This window comes from Ixodes scapularis, unplaced genomic scaffold (genome assembly GCF_016920785.2).
Source record: "Ixodes scapularis isolate PalLabHiFi unplaced genomic scaffold, ASM1692078v2 PGA_scaffold0__279_contigs__length_252992795, whole genome shotgun sequence".
In the NCBI taxonomy this organism is placed as follows: domain Eukaryota; kingdom Metazoa; phylum Arthropoda; class Arachnida; order Ixodida; family Ixodidae; genus Ixodes; species Ixodes scapularis.
Genome location: NW_024609835.1, coordinates 188,274,567 through 188,282,180, shown reverse-complemented (window position 1 = coordinate 188,282,180; position 7,614 = coordinate 188,274,567).

The following is a 7,614-nucleotide window of genomic DNA, read 5'->3' as shown; positions in this document are numbered from 1 at the left end:
ACTTTCTCACAGAAGCCCTGATGACTCCAGAGAAGCGAAAACAAGATGGAAAGCTGGTTGAACAATGCCCCATTGGTTTCCTCGTCGAAAACTTATTAGGACCGTTTTATTTGTGCTGATTCGTGAGGTGCACTGCTTTGGAACACAATCCGCTCTATGTTCGCAAAAAATACATATAATTGCCATATTACCATCTGATAATGATGAGGATGGGAGCAATCGCCACTGTGAAAACCCAGAGGGCCGTAAGGTCTGACTTCTGAGGGAATTTCGGGAATGGTAGCCTTGTAGCGAAGCAGCGTTAGATTTTTTTTTTTTTTCTCGTGCGTATCAGGAATTAGAATACGATGTTTGCTAACCAACTCGCGTTCATAATTTTGCTCTCTGTTTATTCCTGAATTCAGCGTGGAAGTAATATGTCATTAGAGCAATATTCGTATATCCTGGCGCTATAACGAGTGTAAGTTTCGTCTTTGACACCACAAAGTGCGAGTGGAGAATAGTGAGAATGTGTAGATAATCGGGTGGACATTTGTATTGTACACTCTGTTACAAACTATGCTTGACAGAAACCTACGCTTCATACGGTAGGGGGCCAAAGAATCCGCGTCCGAAGCGCATGGTCAAGGTCCTTGCTGTCTTATTGGGTCGACTATGACCAACTAAATCCAGCCACACACAAAAATGATCAATTAATTATCTTTCATTTTTATATTCGTTTAAAAAAACTGATAGTTGCATTCTGGTGAATCGAGGAACATATATATTGCGATACATTATTTTCTCCATTGGCATGTTTAAACAACATATTGATGCGCGTGAGGACTACTGTACTGCTGAAAGGTGGCTTAAAAACGTAACTCGAAGTAGGTGGGTGGTAATCCGTGTTCGCCTCCAATATCCTGCAAACGGTGCTCCAGCATAAAAAAATAAAACAAAAAAACACACAAAAAGACAAGGACAAGTGGAAGACTACACAGAATAAACGCTTGTCCAGTACTGTCTTTCACTTTCATTGGACTTCGCGCTTTCTCTTTTTGAGATGTTTAACCAACTACGAACACAAATTATATTGCTTTTGTTTTATTGTGTTTATTTTGATTTACACTTACATGATGTTTTATGTATCATCATGAATTGGATCCCTTCACTTCAGTATCTCGATCGCTCCAACCGTTTCCGGATAATCTATAACGCATCGGGATTGTATTTCTCACCTCCTTAACAAATATAGTCTGATAGCTAGGGTGGTTCGCTTGATCACATATTTAGCCTTAAAGATTCGACGCAGTAGAAATAAGAGAAAAACAATATGCATTACTATATGCATGCAACAGAGCAAATATCATTCTGCAAACAATTATGCTGACCTACTAAAAAAGCTAGTGCTAAATTAGATGAACATTTCGACGTCCTCACTGAGATTGCTGCGCAGGTGACCAACGAGACAAGACCACGGCAAAAGGCCATTCCCGAAACCCGAAAACCGTTCCCACAATTTCCGGAGCATTTCTGGGGCCAGTAGCTTTCCCGGCGCGAAGACACCATCTCCCATGCTGGGTGCCTTAAGCGCAGGCTACCTCGACAAGGACGTAACAATCTGTAGAGTTTTTGACTGTGCGATAAATTAATTTAGCTTTAAAAAAGGCGAATTGGGGGTGGATTCAAGAGGGAGGGGGGCGACGTTAAATTAATTTAGCTTTAAAAAAGGCGAATTGGGGGCGGATTCAAGGGGGGGGGGGGCGACGTTAGCCGCCCCCCCCCCCCCCCTTGAATCCGCCCCCAGTCGATCCTCCCCGGCTCCCGGAAATAAAACCGACTACCGGCCCGCCAGGTGGTAGAAGACACGGTACTCAAAGACGAGGGTTCAAAATAGAGTAGGTCGCAGCCTAGCAGGCATACTTGTACTCTGAACTTGGAGAACCACTCCGCCGGTGTCGTTTTTAAAGCACAGCTTGGAGCCAATAAATCGGCGCAGCGGCGCACATCTAGGGGCCGTCGGCGCAGTGTGGTTCTGTGACGGCTACAACAGAAGGCGCAACCGGAGTCCTGTTTATCTTACTTTAGTCCCCCCCTTCCCCTTCCACACACACAAAAACAACCCCCCCCCCCAAAAAAAAAAAAAAGACACAAAAAAAACGGAGTTCTCTATTCGCCGTTGGCTTGAAAGCAAACAAAGACGATATGATAAAAGCCGAAGAAGGTTCCGCAAAGTAGGGTTTTGTTTCTTTTTTTTTTCTTTTTTCATGCTTAGGTTGGGTTCTGTGTCAACAAAACACTGCTCGTGGCGAGTAAATCGAGAAAGAGGGTCGTTAGGAGCCAGTGTAGCGACGATTAAATTTCTCTCCGAGATGGGAGGACGCAGGCGTGTTATGTTTGCAATAGCCGAGCCCAAGATAAATGGGGGCGACCCACTCGATTCTACCCTCTCTTTGGCGGGGTGTCCTTTCTTTGAACCGCTCAATCATATGTTGACAGGGAGCAACACCCCCGTGCGTGACAATGTTAGACTCCCCAATAAAGCTAATAGGTGGTGGAAGGCTGAAGAATATTGCATTCTGTACCGCCACCCCGCATCCTGGGCCGCCACCCCTCCCTGCCTTTTTTGCATGAGGAAATGACTTGCTTATTGAAGATATGAAGATGTCTGCCCACGAAAAGATCGCCCAGTGTCACAGCACAACAGGAATTGGAGGACGTTGCAATCATCTCGGCTAAGTAGAAAAAAAAGAAGCTCAATTTTCGTCCAGCGCACTCAGACGCATTGCGGTGAATCTTGCTCGAGTGAGGTAAGGATGTTTAAACGGGGGGGTGTTTTTTTTTTAATACTACCTTGAGCTTTATTATGAAACGCATGAAAATAGTCACTTAATGCACGAGTTTCAAACGCTGCGTAACGGCAATTACATTTGCAGAATATATATGAACCGTATATAGATGCACTCTTTACGAAGCAAATATTTCAATTTGACTGACGAATCACGGGAACATAGGCCCGGTCGGCTGGAAGAACGAAACGACGCCTCATGTTGCGCTTTATTTAAGTGAAATTCCTCTTAAAGCTAGTTTCAGTAGTTGGAAATTCTAAATAACTTTGTCATCATCGAAAGACCTTCAATACTATTTACGTGCATCATTGATGTGCACACAAACACTCTTTCGGAATCTTGTGAGACAGGTGTCACAAGGCACCTCTTTAAAAGCCATGTCCTTTTGATAATTTGGTATAGGACTGCATTTCCATGTTCTCGTAAGTGGGCAAAATGGCGCAAGCTTCGTGTATTTGCATAATTAACTCAACTGTTAAAAATGTATCAAATGACTTAAGCAACAGTGTATAGCATGTGGTCGCATTTCAGCATAAATTTTGTAACTAATGAATCACTCCGGTGATTTCGTAGTGGACAGTGAGTTTTAATTCGGCTTTTCAATGGTCTTTTTAACAGCTTTTGGTGCCTCTGGGTGCTGCAACAAGTCACAGTTTTGATCACCTAGCTATACTTGAGACGCTTATGGCAAGCCTGTCCTAAAATTGAGCATGTTTACATGTAATCTAGTGAGCTAACTTACAAAAAAAAACTGCGTGGAATCTACAAAACAGATAATTATAATGCAATTAAATACAAAGCTGCAAGCGAGCTGAAGAAGAATGACGAAAATAATCCCAGGAGAAGGCGAACAAGAGGGACAAAGAACAAACACAAATCTAAAAACACAGCTGGGTGATTGGTGAGCGCCCGAACCAGGCGGATTGGTTCGGTCGCCCACCAGTCAACTAGCTGTATTTTGAGATCTGCGTTTGTTCTTTGTCCCTCTTGTTCGCCTTCTCCTGGGATTCTTTTCGTCAAAACAGATGATCTCGCGTTTGCTTTTTTTTTTCCTTCTCACAAGATTTGTGGGTTGTGTTTATTATGTGCCTTTTCATCACCTACAAAATAAACGAAAATATAAATTGGACTACAGTTCGCTTTCTGAAATTCGCTTTCTGAAATAAGAAGCAATCTACATTTAGATAACTCATCTGACATTTATGTGAAAGGGATATGAGTGGTTTAAACTCAAAGCGTCAGAAATAAGATAATAACAAACTTTTGAAGCTAGAGGCCCGGTGAAAAATTGCCCGCTTGGCTTCTTTGAAACTACTGATATAATTGAGATAATACAAAGAGAAGGCGTTTTACACTCATTTATTAGTTACGGCATGATTACTTTGTTATTAAAACTCCGACGTGAAAGTCCTTTGATCTTCTATGCATGTCATTAGTACCCCTAACACCTGAGCACACTCCCAGGCCCCAAACAGCCAAGCTCTACTGCATTTATCATATTGCAGGAACATTTCAGTGCCAATAAAACAAATGTATTGCACACATTTTTCATTTTTCATAGATAAGCTCCTTAATTAACAAATAAATTTTCATATAACTTTGAGCGAAAAAAATACACTCCGCATTGTGCCGACATATATGCCTCAGTTAGGTTTACTTTTGTCATATTCATCTAGAAAACAAAACAACAAAAAGTTAGAGAAAGTACTTAGGAAGTGAGTATAATATGCTCCGTGGGCGCGCGCACCTCTGACGCAGTAGTTTGGAAGCTGCCACGCGCCTAGGTGCGGCTGTAAAGAAAGACGGTTCCCAAAATTTTGGGGGAACAAAAAGGGCTCCGCCGGCTCATCGGCGGCGCTAGCCGTTGGGCCAAGCGTCCGACAAGATGGCAGTAAAGCTTGGTAGCGAAATACCTTCTGGCCTGGCTGATGCATCGGGGTGGACGGCGGTAGCCGAGCGAAATAACCCTCAGACGTGTTTAAGTTACAGCACTAATTATTGTGTTCCAGAATTAGTAAGATACTTACCTAATCCCAAAAGTAATAACGAGTAACCTGAGTACAGTATTTAAGGCACGAACCAGTCTGCATCCGACCGGTTCTTGAGATTACCCCCCACCTCCCCCATTACACCCCGGAGAAGCGTATACTGCAGTGAATTTTGCCGTGGCTATAGTCCACAATTTATCCCCTGGTTTAATAATGACCTACCTCCTTAAAAAGCAAAGCCTGGTATATAAGGGGCGCCCCAATACAAATTTACGTTTAGAGTCTTTGTTTTGGAGGTAGTCCCGTATGTACTTGCAAGCAGTTTTATTTCATCCTAACTACGGTAGACACCAAAGCACAAATATAACGCAAATGAAGAGTGCAGTGCTCTACAATTAAAATCGCAAAGATTGAGAGGTTCTAATCTGTAGAGGCACCTAAGGACCTTCCATAGCAATTAAATGAGCATGCAAACCCGAATGTGTAAGCGTAAAGCCACCTTCGTTTGGATAAAACGTGTAGCTTCCGAAACCTTTGACTACGGAACCTGTGTCCTGGTTCAGGCACTTGGCGCCTACAGAAGACAAATGGAGGCAGAGATGCTAGTCAGGCCGCTATTAGGCGAACCTTTTTTTAATGATAAAACTTGTTCGTAAATAATTTTTCAAACATTTCGTGCCGTCGACCAGAATTTGCTTAATCCAGATGTCCTGGATAAAAACGCTTGAGCAGTTTAATGCAAAATTAGGATAGTATCAATCGACCCTCAACCATTAATTGAAAAAAATTGCCCTGTCTAGCGGAGCCCTATATTTCAGGCACCACAATGCTCTACCCGTCGCTGCATGTTCTGCCACGCTACTTTATTAGCTGCCGCGAACGCCATGACACGTGAACTCACCGCAGAACGTCTGATTGCGACAGCACGTTACTCGCTAGCTTGGATTAAAGTTTATTACGTCGTGTCAGCCCAAACAGGCTCATTTTAGAGGCAGGTGCTCGAATCCGTTACCCACGCAGTTTCAATAAAGTCCAAAGCATTCATATAGATTATTTTATTTTTTCTCGTTTCCTTTGACTGCATGGGGACGTCACGTTGGAGCATACACCACAAAGTGTCTGAGCATATTTTCGTTCACTGTCTATGCATTAATATACCAAAACATATTTTTGTAACCTCAATGGTATGGTTATGTTCAACGCTTACTCTAATTTAACCTCACGCGATCCAAACGTCCTCGCTCATAACTTCAATGGACAGAAAGCGTGCTTGCCTAATCTCATCTAGAAGACAAAGTCGGCGCGTGACGTCATCAATAGTGCCTCCCTGACCAGCCCCGAGTGAAATACCCTCTGAGAGTTATTAGGAGTAGGCCAGGCGTGCGTCTAGCCTCATCTTGTGGTGGCGCAGCCCTTGTTTTGAGACGCTGCAGTACTTATAAACAAGCCCACGACGACGCTGACGTGAGGTGGGTGGATCTGCATGGATCTCACGGTGATGATGTTTGGGAAGGGGGAGGGGGGGAGGGGACGATACAAGACAGTAGCAATAGTTTCCATATTTTAGACTTAATACTTCATAATCACATGTAACTTCAGAAAAGGTTTCCATCAACTCACATTTAATAGAACTTTTCATGTGAATAGCAACACCACCACCACGTCGTTCTTTGCGGTTTAAAAATAAATGTTTGTAACCCTCTATGATAAGCATATCAGCGTCCTGCTGACACCAAGTTTCTGTAAGCATTATTACATCAAAATAAACCCGACACTGATCTAGAAGGGTTAATATAGAATCATGTTTATTCGTTACCGAACGAGCATTTAAGTGAAAGACGTGAACACAATCTTTAGAAGACAAATACTGATAGAGTTGTTCGGGCGAAACAAGATCTAAGTATTCCATTGACATGAAAAAGGGGACATAAAAGCTACAAAAATAACTTAGCGAATCTTTTCAACGTCTTCCTCACTGACAATTTGAACAAGCGGCGCATTTACCGTTTGATGAGCTAAAATTTTGCCGTTTCGCACTGAAACATCACTCCAGTTACATTGGTATTTTTTTTTTTCAAGCGCTTTGCCAAGAACACGCTTCAGTGTTGGGCAGAGATGTTCATTAACAAAAATGGGCGCACTCGTGTCAAGACCAAAATCCCGATTTGAGAGACGCTTCTTTTTCACCTTATCAAGAACAGTGTCACGCTTTCCACAGTTCACAAACTGCACAATAATGTTACTTCTTCCTGCATCCCTGGTCGGCACCTGATGAAAAGCAGCAATATCAGCTCGATCTATAATTTTGCCGATAACATCCCCAACCTTTTCCATCAACTCTGGAAGGACTTCACGGTCGCGTTTCTCGACCCCCTTGATTTTTAAGTTGACGTTGCGCGAGTATTGTTTAGACTCCATGAGCCGTTCCTGGCAGGCCTTTAAACGCCTTTGCATTTCGTCGCATTTCTTTGACAAGCTTACGCTCTCCTTTCGAAGCTCGACGTTCTCTTCCAGAACGCATTTTATCTTTCCCTTCAAGTTTTCGAATTCAAGGTTAATGAAGTTCATGCTATCTTTAACTTCTTGATATCGGTCCGCATTTCACGGGTATCGCTTCCGTCTCTTTGTAATGCCTCCCTGAAAGCCCTCCATTCTTGCCGAAGTTCCTCCTTGAGGTCATTTAACAATTTTGACATGTCCTTAGACATAGAGAAATGTGTAAAACACAAAAAAACAAAAAAATAAGACAGATAAACGCAAAACAGTAAGCGCTGTGGCAGCAGCGACGGTAATCCTCG